This window comes from Phasianus colchicus, chromosome 13, assembly GCF_987193195.1.
Source record: "Phasianus colchicus chromosome 13, bPhaCol1.hap1.1, whole genome shotgun sequence".
In the NCBI taxonomy this organism is placed as follows: Eukaryota; Metazoa; Chordata; class Aves; order Galliformes; family Phasianidae; genus Phasianus; species Phasianus colchicus.
Window position 1 is genome coordinate 14,193,236 of NC_143448.1, and position 17,875 is coordinate 14,211,110.

General features: G+C 37.7%; 1 protein-coding gene and 1 long non-coding RNA gene across 4 annotated transcripts in view; one reads left to right on the forward strand and one right to left on the reverse strand.

Moving 5' to 3' along the window:
- The window catches only part of ADAMTS18 (ADAM metallopeptidase with thrombospondin type 1 motif 18), a 72,281-nt gene that overhangs the window by 45,180 nt on the left and 9,226 nt on the right, over positions 1 to 17,875 (reverse strand). The gene's annotated exons all lie outside the window — the stretch shown is intronic.
- LOC149916171 (uncharacterized) lies at positions 9,037 to 16,530 on the forward strand. The gene is made up of 3 exons (XR_016470607.1): positions 9,037 to 9,752; positions 10,654 to 10,745; positions 14,480 to 16,530. It is a non-coding gene; the product is annotated as an uncharacterized LOC149916171 (long non-coding RNA).

Below are 17,875 nucleotides of genomic sequence, written 5' to 3' on the forward strand. Positions count from 1 at the left end.
GATGGGAAATGATAAAATTTCAGCTTCAAGTTATTTTAATATTATTCTAGAATAAAAACTGAAGAATAAAGGGAATTCTTAGAACCACCAAAATTTAATTTTAAATATTAAGAACTAGATAAATCTTCCACTTGTCTCAAACTCACACAGAGTAGTTTTGATAGAAAAAAGCAGAAAAATGTATGTTAAAGTCCATACTCACTTTGCCCTTTAGTAGAACTGTAAGTGGCTGCTTCCATTTGCCTTCCTCTTTTTCTTAGACTTGGTGAACAGTATTGGAGCTTACCAGCCAGTAAATCTAATTCATTTGGATGTTTCAGCATCTCTAATAACCAGACCCTCCATAAGAAATGCAATATTGACAGTGAATGATACACCACACAGAGAAGTATTTTTGGAACTCCTACTTCTTGCCTTAAAAACAACAACAAAAAACCCTACATTCTGAGATAGTAGAGAGCCCTTGCTCCCGACCAGAAGAGTCTCATGGCTATCACTTTTCTATTTGCATATAAGACCCATTAAATGCTAATAACATTAAATGCAACAGCTTGGCTACACACACAATGAAGTTACAAGAGTTTTGTAATTGAGATGAAAAATCCAAGTAATGAGGTAAGAACCATGAAGAAATGAAATGGAAAATTAAAATGTGAATAAATGAACTGCAATGTCTCTGCTTATCAAAACTACTCAATACTGACTAATGCAAAATTGAATTATGGTTCGTATGACCAGGAGTATCTCAACTAAACCAAGTGTTAAAAAAAATATGCATAAACTATCTAAGCAATATTACTCATTTCCAGATTGCTTTATTCAATGTTATGAGCAAATAATAAAATTAAGCATTAAAAAACATTCTGTCATAACTGAGGGCTGTTAAGACCACGGCCAAAGAAGTTAATGAATCCTATTCCGCTAGGTGAGTGTGCATATAATCAAGATGAAAAATCTCTCAAAAAGGAAGAGTTAAATGTAGTTACACCCATTAAAATTGCTCCAAACATTCATGCAAAGTTTTAAGAGATTTGACACAAGGCCAGCTGAAATTGGCATAAACCTTTACACAGACATCAGTGGACACTGATTCAAGACTTCTGTTTTGTTATTTTCCAACTGTCCAGCTCTTAGAAAACACAGATCATTGATTCAAACATCCTAACGAGAGTTACAGCACGTATCAGAGGCACAAAGTACAGCTTTTACTTCCGCTTAAATAAAAGTGAAAAAGAAGAACTTTCTTGAAATAGAATAAGAAGAGATGACCTAAGAATGGTTTCTGGTTATTTAAAATTATTTGAGGTCCACAGCTTCAAGTTGCCTTTTATCTAGTATTCACAGTATAGCATTTTTGGAACCATGTAATGTCACAGCATTCTGGAGTCTTTTCCCATCCTTTTTGTAGTGAAAACTCGTGAAATCATCTTAGCTGCAGTTTATTTTAATCAAAGCTAAAAATTCTTGTTTTCTATCCAGAGGTTCTGCTAAGTTTCTTGTCATTTAGCATCACAACTGAAACACCCGAAACCTATCTCTGCCACCAACAGTTTCCCTTGCTGGAAGGAGGGACTGCCCTCATTCACATGTACGAACTGTGGCAATTCACTGCAAGACCATTTCATATTGTGGAATAATGAGCATCTCAGAAGCAGAAAGAGGATATGATGGAAATCCACAGATCGTTAAGCTATTCACACAACTTAGAACTACCAGCCAACAGCCATATGTTGCCGTAGAGCCCATACTTGCCTCCAAAACTGGGCAAATGTCTGTTTTCAAAAACCAACATACTGTACTGCGTGCCAAAAAAGGGAGAGGTCCCCCAAAACACTTGTACTTCTGCTCAGACTTCACCAGGATGATGGAGAGATGAGTCCTTTTCCTTGGGTTTTATAGGTGGATAATGGTAGTCTTTCATGAAGTACAGAGATGACCTTCATGTTTGAGATCCAGTTCTGCACATGGTCCAAGGCAGCTGGTGGCAAGCCAACCTTGACTAGAAGCAAAGTAGCTGCTGAGAAACTGGCTTTATGAGCTCAAGCACGGCATAATGTTTATGCATCTACATGGTATTTTGGAATGGAGATAGTTCTTGGCCAGCAGTTTGGAGAACAGCAATGGTCATCTCAGATCCACTTCAAATGCACGCTCAGACCTGAAAGTCCCCTGTGTATATAGCAGCAGCCTGATACAAAATTCTCACAAGACAGGGGAAATGTGCCAGTTGTTTTTAATGAGTTTTGGGTCAAGCCTTGAAAAGGGGGTAGAGATACAGTTTCTCATACATACCACAGAATTTTTGTTTCTCTGAAGCAAAGATATTCAACCAATATAAGTAGGAGATTGTTCAAAGCAATCTCACATCATGTAAGCAGTCTAAATAAATAATATTTATTTAGAGAACGTGTAATGGAAGTAGACTCACCTCTTGGGATGGGTTCAATTGGTAGTCTGAAAAACATGCAAGACTACAACCTTACTACAGTGATAAACCAAATTATTTCCAAGAATTATAGCCAGCAATATAGCACACAGTGACCTGGAATTAGAGATACCTGATATCACTAACTGACTTTTTGAGAGATGGGTTATTGAGTACCTCTCAGGTTAGGGTCAAAATGTCAGCGCTCTGGAAACTATAATAAAAATGAGCAAATTAAGATGTAAAAGTGAGTAGAAAAAAACATAAGCTACATATCTGGCAAAGCAGAATGAAGGAGCTGAATTGCAGCAAGTATAGCAGAGGTGAAAGATATCTTTACCCTCGGGAAGCAGCGCGAGCAAACAGCCAAACCAATAGCAGTATATCATGGTAATTAAAGAAGTTTGTTCACTCTCTGCTGTGATCTATAGCCTTCTGGGTTGTAGCTGCAATGGGGACAGCAGCAGCAGCTAAGGCATATTTTGCCTCCATATGTTGCTTCTGCTCCCCTCCCCATGTGCCCATGTAGTTGAAGCACAGGGTGAATTATAAAAGGTTCTGAGGCACAGCAACAGGGACACAATCCATGATTTGCCAACAAAGAGTGAAAGGTCTAAATACATGTACTACAGGCTGTTAAATGACTGACTTTTAGAGTGCTAGACATCCAGGAGCTCCTGTTGAACAGAACATTGTCTCTGGACTGCAACATTTTCAGGGTGCATTTATACCAGTTTGGGAAAGAAAATGTTCTGGGAAAGTAGTGAGAATGGACTCTCATGAGGTTTCCAATAATATACAGGCATTATTGAAGTCAGAGATCCCACGAGTAAAACTCAGAGCATTTTCATTTTTGATCCTATCCCAAACCAGGCAGCACAAAGTCATGCGAACATACTAAACAAAAGAGAATTTAAATTAACTAAACTTTTCCCTAGCTTTTATGTTTGCCAAACAAATTCATCCATTCTTCAGAAAAGTATCAAGTCTGTACAAGGGCAGTTTCTAATGACTATCCCAGTCAGGCAAGTACAAATGTAATATTTTATTGGTCTCAGTCCTTGGCTAATGAGAATAACCTCAGCAGACCTCTCCTGATTTTCACCAGATTGTAATATCTGGCTCTGTACCACAGCAAATGTTTAGATTACGTTAATGGACTTTATACATACTAAAATATTTTTATCATCAAAGAAGCATTAGAATCATTGGTTGCCTATTTCAACTTAATAATTGTACAGAAGATCACATGTTTCTTTAGGTTTTAAATGAATCATAGAATAACTCAGCTTACTTTGTTTTCCAACATAACGTAGATTTCTTGCAAATACGAAATGTTAGGGATTCTTAACAACATAGCATTTTATTATCTACGGATCTGACAGAAAGAAAGTAAGAAGTTGAAACTGCAATCTGAGTTAGTCATGAAAGACTACTCTGTATGGCTGCTCAAAAGAAGTGCTATGCAGAACATTCAGCAATTACTAAAACAAGGTAACAAAACTGCATGTCTTTAATTATTCCTAAACGAACAAAGACAACGTTATCTCTGAATAGTGCCTTTGTATTTTTGCAGTTGACTGAACTTGTTTAAAACATCCTTTGCAATCCTCTGTCAACATAAGGCAAATAAGGAAATACTCTTGTTTTTTCCTCCACAGAGGAAAAAAACACATCGATATTTAGGTGTATTAGATATATTAAATTGGTATTCTTTGCAGGGTAATGAGATATTCTAGAACTAACACAAATTTCATTGTTTAGCCAAAGATTAAATACATGCTCTTAAGTACCTGAGCTTCCTCATTTCTCATGTTAAAACAAAACAAAACAAACAGCAAAAAAAACCACATAAGCAGGCTTCTTAAATAGACAGAATAAAAATACTGATGTAGACTACAGCATTATGACACCATGGACAGACTGTTAAGATTTAAGTGCCAAAGGTTTGCCAAGCAGCACTCAAGATCACTTCATTAACAGTTCCATCAGTATTGGTACTGACTGAGTTTTTAGCTTATTATAATGTTTCTGGAAAGCAATTAGCTAAAACCAACAACTTGAATTAAGGCTTGGTGGCTGTACAAGCAGTTGGGTACTGCCTGTTTAAGCAAATCCCTGCAACTGTAAGATAAAATCTTGATGTTTTATTAGTTATGACAGTTCTAAAATCCAACACAAAGTAAACAGGAAACAGAAGGATTGTTTTATGAATACACTTACATTTCACTTTTCCTAAAAAGAGGCAGCCCATATTTGTCATGTGCTGTCTTACAGTTGATTAGTTACTTATGGCACACCAAGAGTAATAAACCAACTGACCTCAGAAGATAGTTTAGTTAGTCTCCTAAACTAACATGTAACGAAGCTCATTGCTGGACTTAATGGAATCCTTTGCACGTGAGAGGAGTCCTACCTTTTGGAAATTTTGAAGCACAGAAGGCACAGATCTCCTCTCACTTTGGGTGGCAGAACAAAATAAAAGTACCATTTTTGTTCTACTCAAATCTCTGAAATGTGACTTCAAGATACCTACTCAAAGGACTAGGTGCAGTGAAAATGCACTGGAAAGACTCTCTTCCTTCATGTACAGCTTATCAGTTTTATGTTGATGGCATTAATACGTATTAATATTCTAGGAAAACTGTATGGCTTCTGAATGAATCTTTCAATCCTACAATTTTGATAAAGGCAAAACCAGTAACATTATTTAAATAATAATGGCACTGAAAAAGGACTGCTTAAAGAAAAAATACAAATGATGACGATAGATGACTAAAACCAGTGCTTGGAAATTCTTTTCCATAGGTACTTAGCATTAGCAGATGCTTGCTTGTTTCCGATCAGCAACATTCCTTCCTATCGGACATGTAACTCCAAACACTACAAGTCATAAATCAGGCCTCACAGGAAACAATACTGTAAACTGTGAGATTTTAAAACAAAATGCTGAAGGTCTTTGGTGTTTTGTTTGCTTTCTGATTTCTTGAACCATTTTGGATGAATCTTTAATTTTTTTTTACTCTTTCATGATTGTGTGTATGGGAATCATACTTAGTCTGTTTTTGTTTTTTTTTTTAGTGAAAATTCAGCTTTTCCTGTGATATTAGGATTTTGGCAGCTATTCCTTTCAGGAGAACTTTACGTATCATGAGTGAGAGTGGCAGACAAGCCTGAAAGACACCCTGTTGAAGTTGCAGCAAAGAGACACTGAACACACTCAGCACACCGCTAGCTGACAGCAGACACTTCACTCTGCTCAGTGGCTTACACTGACCGCACCAAAGATCCACAGGGAATGCTCTAGACAGTGACAGTTTGCTACCCATGCCTACTTTTCCCCAGTGAAGATCTTCCAGATAAAAGCTCTGGCCTGGAAGAGCTGATGCAAATGCATTTGAGGGGGCAGAAGATCTGAGCCTGTCTGACCCGCAATAATTTGCATTCAAACAAAATAAATCCAGTTCAATTCCCATAGCAATTTTATTTTGCTATGAATAGCTCAGGCAGCTCCAATAGCGAGGAGCTCGGGTTACATCTGATTGCCAGCTGTATTGCTTACTAAGAAGTTAGGTCAGTGGTTCCCAACCTTTTAATTTTCCTTGTTGGAGTATACATTGCTATGGATTAGTTACATGAGAGAGTGGTCACAAGGAACTCCATAGGGAATAAAGTATCAATTTGCTGATATTCCACATACACAGACATACATATGTTGAAATATCTACGTGGGAAGGAGAAAGGGAGTGGAATGAAAGAGCTTAGGCCACTAAGAGAAAGGAAAACAAGAAGCAAAGATGGCCCAAGGGTGAGAACATCAAGCTGGTGCCTGCGTTATCTGGATTCAGCTCCCAGTTCTTCATCATACAGCTTCCATTCCTTATTTCTCAGTTTTAAAGGCAGGATAGTATATTCTATTTTGTAAATGCTCGAAAAAATTGCAGAGACTCTCATTTGACCACTCAGATGATTCTGCGTCCCTCACTACAGAAGCTCACGGTCTTTCTTCTGCTGCAGCCCCAACCTTCAGGGTGCCCCTCAGCAGCTTGAGCACACAAACCCATAGTAACCAGGTACTTGCCACTTAGCAGGACTCTGCACTGGTAAGTGCCCTGTCCGAAGACACATTGCTCAAATATAGCTCTGACCACTATCTGTTTCCCATCACATCACTGGGTAGACTTCTGCCATGTGGTCAAGAACCTGAGTGCTATACATTATGCGACCCAGAAATGTGGTCACATCCACTGGAATCTGAGAAGGTTTAATAAGGTTGCTCCTAACAGGGAATTCCCTTGCTCTAATTCTGGCTACTTTACACGTGGCTATACACAGTGTGATTATTTAGCATTGACAAGAAAGGAGGAGTAGGAAAGAATAACCTTAGCCTCTGCTTTTGCTTGTAATCACATTTTCAAAGCAGGCCAGTAGCCTGAATCTTATTGTCTTAGTTTCACCTGGGATGGAACTGTTTTCATCAAGAGTGTCTGGTATGGTTTGGTTCCAGGAGAAAAACAATCTTGATTACACACTGATGTTTATAGTTGCTGCTAAGCAGTGCTGTACAGAGCCAAGGCCATTCTCATTGAAGGGCCCAAGGAGCTGAGAGGGAACAGAATCAAGATAGCTGATTTAAATTGGATAAAGGGGTATTCCATATCATATGACATCATGTAGAAGGAGTTTTGAAGGGAGTGGGAGTTTAACTCTCTCTTCTGCTGCTCAGGGTGCTAGCTGGGCATTGGTTGGGGGGTGGTAAGCAATTGCTTTTGCATCACTTGTTATACACATTTTTATATATGAAGGCATAATCATTAACTTTTTCCTTTTCTTTATCTTAGTAAATAGTTTTATTTCAACCTACAAGTTCTACTTTGTTTCTGATTTTTTTCCCCATCCCATTGGGAAGGCAGGAGTAAGCAAATGACTGTGTGGTGCTTAGCCATCTGCTAGGTTAAGCCATACTGCATTTTCTTTCTAGGAAATGACAAATTAGCAAAACTTTGAAGACAGTTCATACTATTAATCTGAAGTAGGGCAGCAGCATACCACCAAATTAAATTTAGGTCTTCCCACAGATTACGCTAATTTTTATTATAAGGGAACGATGCACAAAGGTGAGCATGCCAACTCTTTTGCTGGTTTAACTAGTGAAATTAAAAGTAGAAAACCTGGGTGAATTTGTCCCCATTTAGAAATGCATTTAATACTATTATAAATGAAAGTTTGGTGTGAAATTAGTTTCAGTAAAATTTTCTAATTGCAGTAATCCCTGTAATAGAGGCAAGTTTGATCTCGTGCAAAAACCACTACAATATGTTCTGGTGAGTTATGAAATATGACACAGTGTGAAGATAGTCCTTCTAAAATTGAGATAATAATGCTGCTTTAATTTTGGTCCAAATTTTCAGCATAAAATGAGCTAAATTCACCCCTTCTCAGTCTAACAAACCGATTTACATCTGTTGACATCTGTAGCAGAAATGTTAAGTCACGGCCTGAAGCAGTGATTGAGCACCTGGTGGGAAGACAGGGCCAACCCAGGGGAGCTCAGGTGCATACAATACATCTGAGTGGCTGGAAGGGTTGGAGCCAGGATCCACCCCTTCCCAGACTTCATTTAAGGGTTGACCATGGAGGTAAGGGTATCTTTTTCTGGAGATTCCTGCCTACCTGAAGCCTTCTGAAGGTAAGCAGCCCTTTTCCTTTGTTTCTGTAACTGCCGCGTTTGTGTTTGTTCTCATTTGCTGTGACCAAAGGCTTTGCCACCCTGCTATTATTATCCCACTATAGCATTACAACATCCTGATAGGGTCAGAGTGCAACATGCAAATCTAAACCAGCATTTAGATTGTTAACATAACAGTTTGTAAGCATTCAGATCTGTATTTGACTCAGCCTTCCTTACTAGGCCTGCAGAATTACAATGGTTATGAAAGGTTACTCTGATTTACTATAAGCAGAATTTAGTACAAGCCAACAAATTGTGACATTTCAGTTGAGAAGAGTTTTTTTAAAAAGTATGAAAGCCTACAAGGAAATACTTATGTATTTGTTTTCATTAACAGAATGAGCTCCATCATTACCGCAGAAAATCAGTGATAAGAAGAGTACAAAAAAAGAGTATGAGGAGGAGACAAGATTTGTTTCTACAGAGACCCATAAAAACTGACCTGAAAAGAGGTTTTGGATTCCTGTCTCAGCAAGCACACAATAGTGATTTTTTTATTTTTTTTTTTCAAGCAAGCGAATAGCCTTCATGAAAGTGTTTGTACAGTAGAGTGTTTTCAATGTACTACCTCCTAATATATTTTGTAGAGCTCCAAAGATCAAAGAAACCTTCTGGGATCTTTGAGACAGAGAAATGGGGAAAAATAAAATGGCAGAGGGAAGGCTGTACTCAAAAGTAACTTTTTGTTCTGTGAGGTACTGTCTACGTTAAATTGGACCATGAAAAATGGAAATCTATTGCCATAGATGTTGCCACAATGGTAAGCACTATCAGCCTTCTAGCTGGAACAAAAATGCAGGGAAGCCAAGGGAGATAAAATCCTATGGAATATGTTGACAACTTAACATGTTGCGAAATTATAAAGGGATGGCTTAAAAATCAATAGAAGATTTAGCATGCAAATTTCCTAGGCAACCTGACCTTCTTTCTGCAATGAATCTACTGAACAATAGGTTAAGCAAAGGTCAGGTTAAATACAGGTTAAGAAAAAAAGCTCCAAGAAGAGGAATGTGCTGTCAGGTTTACAGAGGCTCTGGGACATCATGGAAGTGAGTGAGAGTTACAGACACTTCAGTCTCATATCTATCTCAGGGCTTGCTTGTGCTTCCTGCTCCAGCCTGCCTCTACAGAACACGAGAGCCCCACTGAACACTTGTGCAGGTGCTGATTTACTATTCTCACATTCTAACTTCTCAGCTCTATCCTGTCCCAAGCCCATCTCTCATGTTAGTGTACCCCTGACTTGTCCCCAAAATCATCTGGCTGATGAGTTGTCACTTGGGCTTTCTCTGGCTAAGGGGTCTCCATCTTCACTGCCTGCCAAGAGACCAGTGACAGGAAGGTAGTCAAATGCTATTCATGTCTACGCATTTTCCTACACAAGATCTTACATGTTTCTAGGAATTAAAATGCAGTTTTCGCATTTTTCAGTGTGAATTTGCCCAGTTTAATGTGTCATGACTAAAGATGGGATTGTTCATGCAATTCATGTGGATCATCAGTCATTTGCTCCACCTTTCCTTCTTTCCAGGTGGTAACATAAACAGAGGAAAAGCCAGAAAGACCTCTTGTTGTGAAACATTTCCTCTCTTCACAGTATGTTACGCTATACACTTCTCCCACAAAAAAACACCAGCAGTGTTAATGTCCTATAGAAGTCAATTAGTCACAAATAGAACCATGGGGAACTGAAATATTTTGAATATATACCATATAATCAGGAAGTGCCCACCCTCCTTATCTGCCAGGGAACCAGGAAACTGAAAGCTTTGTAATTTTAAACTGCCCATCAGTTGCTATGAATCAATCACACATCTCACTTTGGAAAGTTAGTGTACATAAGGAATGCAGTTAAGATAAGAGAGGGCTGAAACTACACTCCCACTCTTGTTGAAATAGTTTCAGCCCAAGATTTCACACTTGATGACTCCTGTCCTGGGCTCCTCTTTGTGTACCTCTCCTGTGTTCCTCAAAAGGAGGATACCGGACATATTTTCTGAAAACATCTATGCTGTTATCAATCAATCCTAAATCTATCTCAATTTTTTGTATTAGTAAATCAATTGTATAAGATACTTTATGAACTCACAAAGAGTTCTTCCTTTAACATAAGCTAATACATAATGATTGAAGTAAGGCAAGAACAATATATGTCACAGTCAGTTTTTGCAGCTACTTTACATCCAGCCATTTACTATGAAAAGCAACCAGAGATGAATCTTTTCAACTCTCTCCTTAAAATTTGAGTCAATTTCTGGAAGAGACATGAAGGAGTTCATTTAAATAGCTAGAACATGGTATCGCTATTTAATGGCAGAGAAGATAACAGCTCTAAAAAGCACTGCCCTGTACAACTTCATGTAAATAACAGTGCATTAATATTTCACTAAATTTCATTGTCTTTTGTAAAATCAAGATCAATACAGGCACCAGTTTAGTGCTTTTTGTATGGACATGTATGTATGTATACATAAATTTCTTTCTTTTTATTGGCTAGTGAAATGCAAAAAGTCAGGTCTGGAAGATAAAGTGCCACATAGTCAAACGTGGCATCTGCACTTCATCAGGACTTGATTGTGATTAGACCAGGTAAGCTCTTTCCAGTTATTTACCATTGAGTAAGTTGCTGGTTTTCTGGGAAGCTGCTTGAATTCCTGCTTCATTTTGCTTCTGGCTGTTACTAGCCTGAGCAGTCCATGAGAAGAAGATAGGGTCAGTCTGCATGTTGGTTTCTTTGCCTTTCAGGTAGGCAATTTTCTTCTATTTTCTGACTCAATGTAATCTGATTATACAGCTCTACATTCAGGTACATATAAGATCTGTTTTGGGTCTGCCAGTGGAAATTGACATGCTTTACTTTCTTTATAGATCAGTGGTACCTTCCCTCTGAAAAAATAATGTCTAAACCAAATAGTAATTGCAGAAATTTTACTAGAAAGGTACTGTGTGCCTCTTGATTCAAAGGTCAGGATGGAAGAAGAGAAAGGAACTCTCTTGAGGTCAAGTTCTGATCCAAAGAATTATAGAACATGTTACTCATTATAAACTTTAGATGAAGCCCCTAAAACAGCAGGTATCTGTCAGTGACAGTAAAAGATATCATGCTGCAGGGATTAGAGTTGTTCACTTCTGTCTCAGCCTGCAAAGTTTCCTTTTTCCTCCCCCTTAGCTGAGGTTTTAGCTGCTAGAGGCAAGAAAACTATCTAATCATCAGTATGCATTGTTGGGAATGCAAAATATATCCATACAGCCTTCAGCATGGTTTCTAGCATGAAGAATAGCTAGCAACCAGAGAAAGAAACTGGGGACTGGAGATACTGTTGTGGTAGGCTGATGTCTAGTGTTTTTACAGACAGTTATTATAAACAATATAATGTAGAATGATCCTCTGTCAGAAAAAGTACTAAAAAGGGGCAAAAGTGACAGAAGCATTTTTTCATCCATATTATAATAATTCACAGCTCCACGGGGGGCTGCAGAAAATTCAGGCTGGCCCTAGACCAAGGTTTGTACTTCAATCTTTAATTTATACTTGCATCAACCAAAATAAATAGCACAATTTTCTGTCAAGTGTTAACAGGAAATGAAAGTGGGTAGCCACATATTTAGAAAGGATTAAACTTTCTTCTCTGACAGCCATTATACCTACTCTATACCATTACCAGGTAATACTTCAATAGCTATATTCAGTGAAAATACTTATTGAGGTTTAGTCTAGCCTGAATTTAAGAACTACTGTTTTGGTGAATTCTTTCTATAAAAAAAAAAAAGTATGGTGTAAGACAAGAGTACTCATGACAGAATGACTTTTAAATCATAGAATGTTTAGTGCTCTCACTGAAGTGCACTAATTTGCAGAAAGAGAAAGTAAATCTGTTTTTAATTTTATCTGAAAAAATCTAATTATATTTTGGTGTTATATAAAATTTATATCTCATGGCAAAGAAACTGTCGATCTGAAGAGTAATCCCTGTTTCATTAGTTTGTGTATTCTGACACAGTATATAGTATTACATTCTTAAATTAGTTGGAAGCTGCACTGTGTTGCAGAGTATAAAAACAAAAGTGAGGGCTCAAGCTAGGTCAAGCATATTTTGTACAAGTCCATTAAAAATCTCATTCTATTAATATTAATAAAGATGTTGAGACACAAAAGTCCTTCAATTAACATATTAGGCAGGCAGGCACAAGCTTTCAAGTGATCCCACTGTGAACAGCAAGAATCCAGTCCTCGCAGCATAAAGCCATGAGTGTGCTGTGTACATAGTAGTGCAGCTAGAAATGCTAATGCCACAGAAGAGTGAAAAGGCAATGCCCTATTGTCTCCATAAGTAAACATCACTTTATTGCTTCAGCTTCCTCTTCTACTAAATGTATGCTGGATCTTGCTATTCCAGTAAGAGTAACTTCAAGACCTGTTATCTTTCTCCCCATACTTTTTTTTATTTTACTACTTTGTGGCAGGAACTAGCTGGGAAGCTACATATAAGATTCAGGAAAATGATTTTTATCTGACTGCATAAATTGTTCGTAGGTTTCCCTAGCCTATGAACACTGTAAGAAAGAAATTAACTTGAACGTTCCAGAAGTTACTTTGGATAATAATGGTTCCCACGGTACTAAGCTCCAACCATCAAGACTCATTCACTTGCATATGACCTGATTATTTGACATTTCTTCACCTCATTCTTAGTGACTTCCGAGCATGATAAACAATAAAAGGTTACTGATGTCAACCTATTATGAGTCTCTAACACATACTAAAGCTCGTACTGAAGCTTAATACATTTGTAAATTGTGTTGATCTGCAAGGCATTATGATTTCAGGTTTCTGTAAATGTTTACCTCAAAGCTTTAGTCAGTGCTCTGCTGTCTGAACCAAAGTAAAGTTCTGCTTCCATCAGCTATTCACATAGCTGGTCGACTCACTGTCAGAGCAAATCAATAGGAAATTCCTTTCGCATACTGTAATTTATGGTAGACCTGCAGCAACAGAATTGGGATTAAAATGGGATAAGAAAAGGCAAGAAAGAACCAACATTTCTGCTCCCAGTGACATGATCAAAAAGACAGAGGAAAACCTTGTTTGTAATACAGTTATACATTAAAGTTCAATTCAGATACCATTTAAGGGCTAGTCAGAGCCTTCCTAACACAAAATGAGTGAGTTTTAGGAAAAAGATAATGAAGTCTGAGCTTCAGTTGTGTAACTTGCTGTAGATTTAGCTCTCGCAGAGATAGCCAAGTTTAACCCGTTCTGCTAGCTCACTGACAGAAAACCATTTAAAAATGTGTCTCACAGACCTGATAACTTCTGTGTGTGATCAAGAGTCAGGTTAGAGGAAGTACTTCTAGTAACTAATAAAGCTGTTCACCTCAGTGGAGTTGTTGCCAGTTAATCATTGGATATTGAAATTTCCAAAAAGAAGACATTTTCTAGAATCTCCTTGGAGAGTTATAAATACATAAATGAAATCAGATGCAGCTCTGAAATTGTCTTACTGAACCAACTATAAATTATTGGCATAGCAGCCAATTGCACAGCAAGGTCCCAGTTTTTATTGTACCCCATCCAAGAATGCAAATTTCAAATCATGGAAGGTGATAACAGACTTCAGGCCTCTGTCATTCTCTCACAGCTGGCAGTACCAGGAATCAAGGTCAAGTTCCCAATTCAACGCAAGTGTAGAAATCACAAAGCTGTCATACTCAGGATTCTGGTTTTGCAGAGAGGCTAAGGAAGGAAAAAGCTTAGAGGGAAAGAAAAAAAGAGGATTTACAAACAATTTTGATGCTATTGTTTGTTCAAATTAAGTGGGCTGTACAGCATGGTCAGGGCACAACCAGGATACACCTCTACTTTCCACTGCTGTGTGCCACATACAGAACTTTGGGAGTGGGCTGCTTGAGATGGACTTGAACTACATTTCACAGACTGTCACTGTGTTTTCAGTAAGTAAAAGGCTTTAGATTCAGAGTCTGCAAACCTGGTATTTTCCTCAAATGCTTTTGAAGTGGAGGAAGAAGGAAAAAGAAATAAAACCTCGTTTATTAGTAACAAAAAGCTGCTACTAGTTTTTAGAATCTGCCTCTAAATAGAGAAAGATTTTGGATGTTCAACAGTTCACTGCTGCTGTGGAGAAAAGAATATGTTGCATCTCAGCAGCAGAGATGGTATGATCCAAACAAAAATAGTGGCACTTAAAATAAAAATCCTCATTTACATCAAAGACATCCTGTTATGAGGAGGTCAAGTCTGTGCAGACAGGTCATCCTCTCTTGACCCCTATGGAGGCATTTGACTACTTGTTTCTCTCTAACAGACTGACTCTCTGAGGAAAACTGTGGGAACTAGGAGTTGTGGAAAGACTTTGCTATAGAAAAAAAATGCTCATGTTTCAAGGATAGATGAAGTCTACTGATTCCTTTAGAAGTCACATCACTGCTTCTTCAAGAAGAAAGATAAACTGCCTATTTATGCAACAACTCCATTTCTGGAACTGTTTTTAGGGTGCTAACAGTGGTGCTCATAATAGGCTGAAGTTTGATGTGAGATACACCAAAGAACAATTTCTATGCTCTTACTGCCAGTTAAGCAATAATGGAGCAGGCAAAAACAAGTGAGCAGTCTAGCTCCTATGGGCAGCCTTGAGACTTGTTGGATGCTCACAGCCAACTGTGTTCGTGTAAACAGGGCCAAACTGCTCTTATACAGTGACACAGTATTTCTTCTATGTGTGTTCAAGAGTTACAAGCTATTTTTACTATAAAACCTGGAAAAAACACAACTGCTATTACCTATCCTTCCCAGTGTGGGCAGATTACTTGTCCAGTATTTAACCTCTTGAATTCAGTTTCTCACCCGTGAGGAATCAGTTGGCTCACAATGCCTGGGATAACATAATCCTTGTCTTGCAGAGTTAAACAGAAAATTTATCAGACAGCTATAGAGAAGGGTAATCAACAATAACCTATTCATCGTGCAATTCAATTCCTATCAGAGGTCAGTAGAAGGCTGAAGTCAGAAGTATTCTGTATTTGTCTAGTATAATTTAAAGTATCTTGAAGAATATGGCTTTTCCTCACTGTCACTTCATTTTCTTTGAAATGGTTTTCCTCCTTTCCTCTTTATTGTATTAAGGGAAGAATAATGGCACAATGTCTATCAAAACAGTGGACAAAAAGATGATCTTATGAAACAGTTTGAGTTTTATAAGGGACAGAGATGTAATGGTGTGTGAATATAAAGAAAGCTAATTAACATATGTTCCAGTGCTGTTCATTTTGTTCTCATGTAACAGCAAAAGTACAGATTTGCATACTGACTTGTAGAAGGCCTAAAAATAGTTTTGAGAATGAGTCAAATTCTCATTTTTGTACTTGGTTTCTTTTCGAGGTCCTACTGGGCCAAATTTTGTCCTATTTTTACAGCTGTAGTTTTCTAAAGGACCTTCCTTGCAAACAGCAATTGTTTTGTACTTTTACCAGCAGCCTGGCTCACTGATTTTGACGGCAGTTTGTCTGAATAAGAACCTTGGGATTTGTCTCAACATACTTAATTGGACTTAAAGCGTGAGCTCTAGGAATAAGAGACTGTTGTTAGCATGAACTTAAATAATGCTAATACAGGGTGCAATTAAATGACTACAAAGAATGGGTACATGAGTTGCCTTGCCTGCCTGCCTCTTAGGTGGCCAGACTACATTAAGAAGCTTTAATTTTGTGGCTTCTTTGATACTTTGAGCAAGTCCTGCCCTCAGACATGCACACACAACTACCATTGAATTAATACATCTCCTGTTTATCTCTCACTACTACATCTAACCCTTTCTCCAGTCGTAGACTCCTCTGACAGCTCAGTGAGTGTAACATGATTCATCCTTCCCTCCTCTTTCTCTTCCCTTGACTAGACACTAACAAACACAACAGAATTTGAGACAAGAGGCCCCTTATAATGAAAGATTCAATCACATCTTACCAAAAACAAAGGAGGGCACTAGCTAGCACATGAAGCTGACTCCACTCTTCTAATTGCTGCACATAAATAAAAGGGCAGAATGGCACATATTCTCTAGTATAAGCAGGAGCAGTCTGTCAGGTCTCCACACTGGTGCACTTGTTTAGGGTTGAATTTGGCCTAAACAGTAAAATTATGTATTTTATGGGACTTGAATTGTTCCATCGAATTGATTATCCCTCTGAGCGAGTAGACATGCTGTAAAGCTAAGAGTATTCCTTCATATTGTATATTTATTTCTTTTGGGGGCACATGCTTTATGTTTGCCATATACTCTAATACCTGACTCCTCCACCAAAGAGCTGCAACACTCCCACAAATGTTACATAAAAACCAACTCATTCATTGTGATCAATATTTTTTTACATTTTGTGCACTGGACTACGCTATAAATGTCCTTGACTCTTTCAGAGAGAGGTCTTGTTCACAAGGGAACACGACTTCTGTTCCTAACAGTACATGTTTAAATTACTTTTAAGAATGTCTCAAGAACATAATCTGACTGCTGACAACTTGAGTTGTATTCTGCCCCAATGTACTGTGTGACTGCAAACAACTCACTATGCAAAAGACAGAACAGAGAGAAGAAGCATATAAAAAGAGACAATCAAACCATAGAGAGTAGTAAAGCTTTTAGGGACAACGTCATCCTGAAGTGGGTTTAAAGATGGTGAACCTGACACAAATATCTGCTTTTAATACAGGAGAGAGAATGTCATGTTAACACATGGGCAAAGAGAATACAGAAATGGCCATATTGAATACTTCCTACAAAATTTTCTTATCCTAACAATGGCCTACACTATCTCCTTCAGAAAACCCCTTCATTATGTGCGTTTGGCATAGTCTGTGTTCCAGTTATATAACTGAAGGCAATTACAGGTAATTTTATATTACTGAACAATAGTGGGAATCAAATTTTAATTTGAATAAGTAAGAATTAAGTCAGGACTTCAGAAAAAAAATATATAATTTTGGGCAGAATGAGCAGTTAGAACTGAAAGTGAGATGAAGTGGCAAGACAGACCAGTAGCCTGGATGTGTGCACCAGGATAGCACAAGGAATTGAAGGAAAATCCAAAAAGTCATGCTTGACTACCAGAAGAGTTTTATTAAAAGTGGTAATGAATATCAGTGAAGAAAGGAGTTGAAAATTTTACACAATTTTCTATTTGGGCCACATTAAGATGATGCAAGAAGAACAAACTGCTTTTGTATTTACAAATGTAAATGAACTCACTGACCCAAAGTTAGAAGAGTTGAACAAACAGAAACAGCCCTGAGAGTAAGAATGTATTAGCAAAATATATGAAAATTAAAAATAAAAATTATCATAGCTTCTTTAGAGGGAACATATCATCTTCTCTCCAGACAGTCCAGAATATTTTTTTTTTTCTTGAAGGTGTATAAAGTACAACCATCTTTTGAGCATTTTTTTAATAAACTGAGCGAATTTGTGTAATGTAGTAAAATTCAGGCTCATGTTCTAAGTGTGACACACTTTATTATTAGGTAAGCATGATGTCTGATGGTGAACCAGGCATGTAGAAAGATCTGAACAAGATTTCCTGCATACAAGTTAATTTCATAAAAAAAAAAACTGGAAAAACACGGTACAGCAAGCAAGGCATATGCTGAATAAAGAAAAAAGGACAGAAAAAAAGGAATTTTCCTGTTGACAATCAAAGTACCTAAATATTTG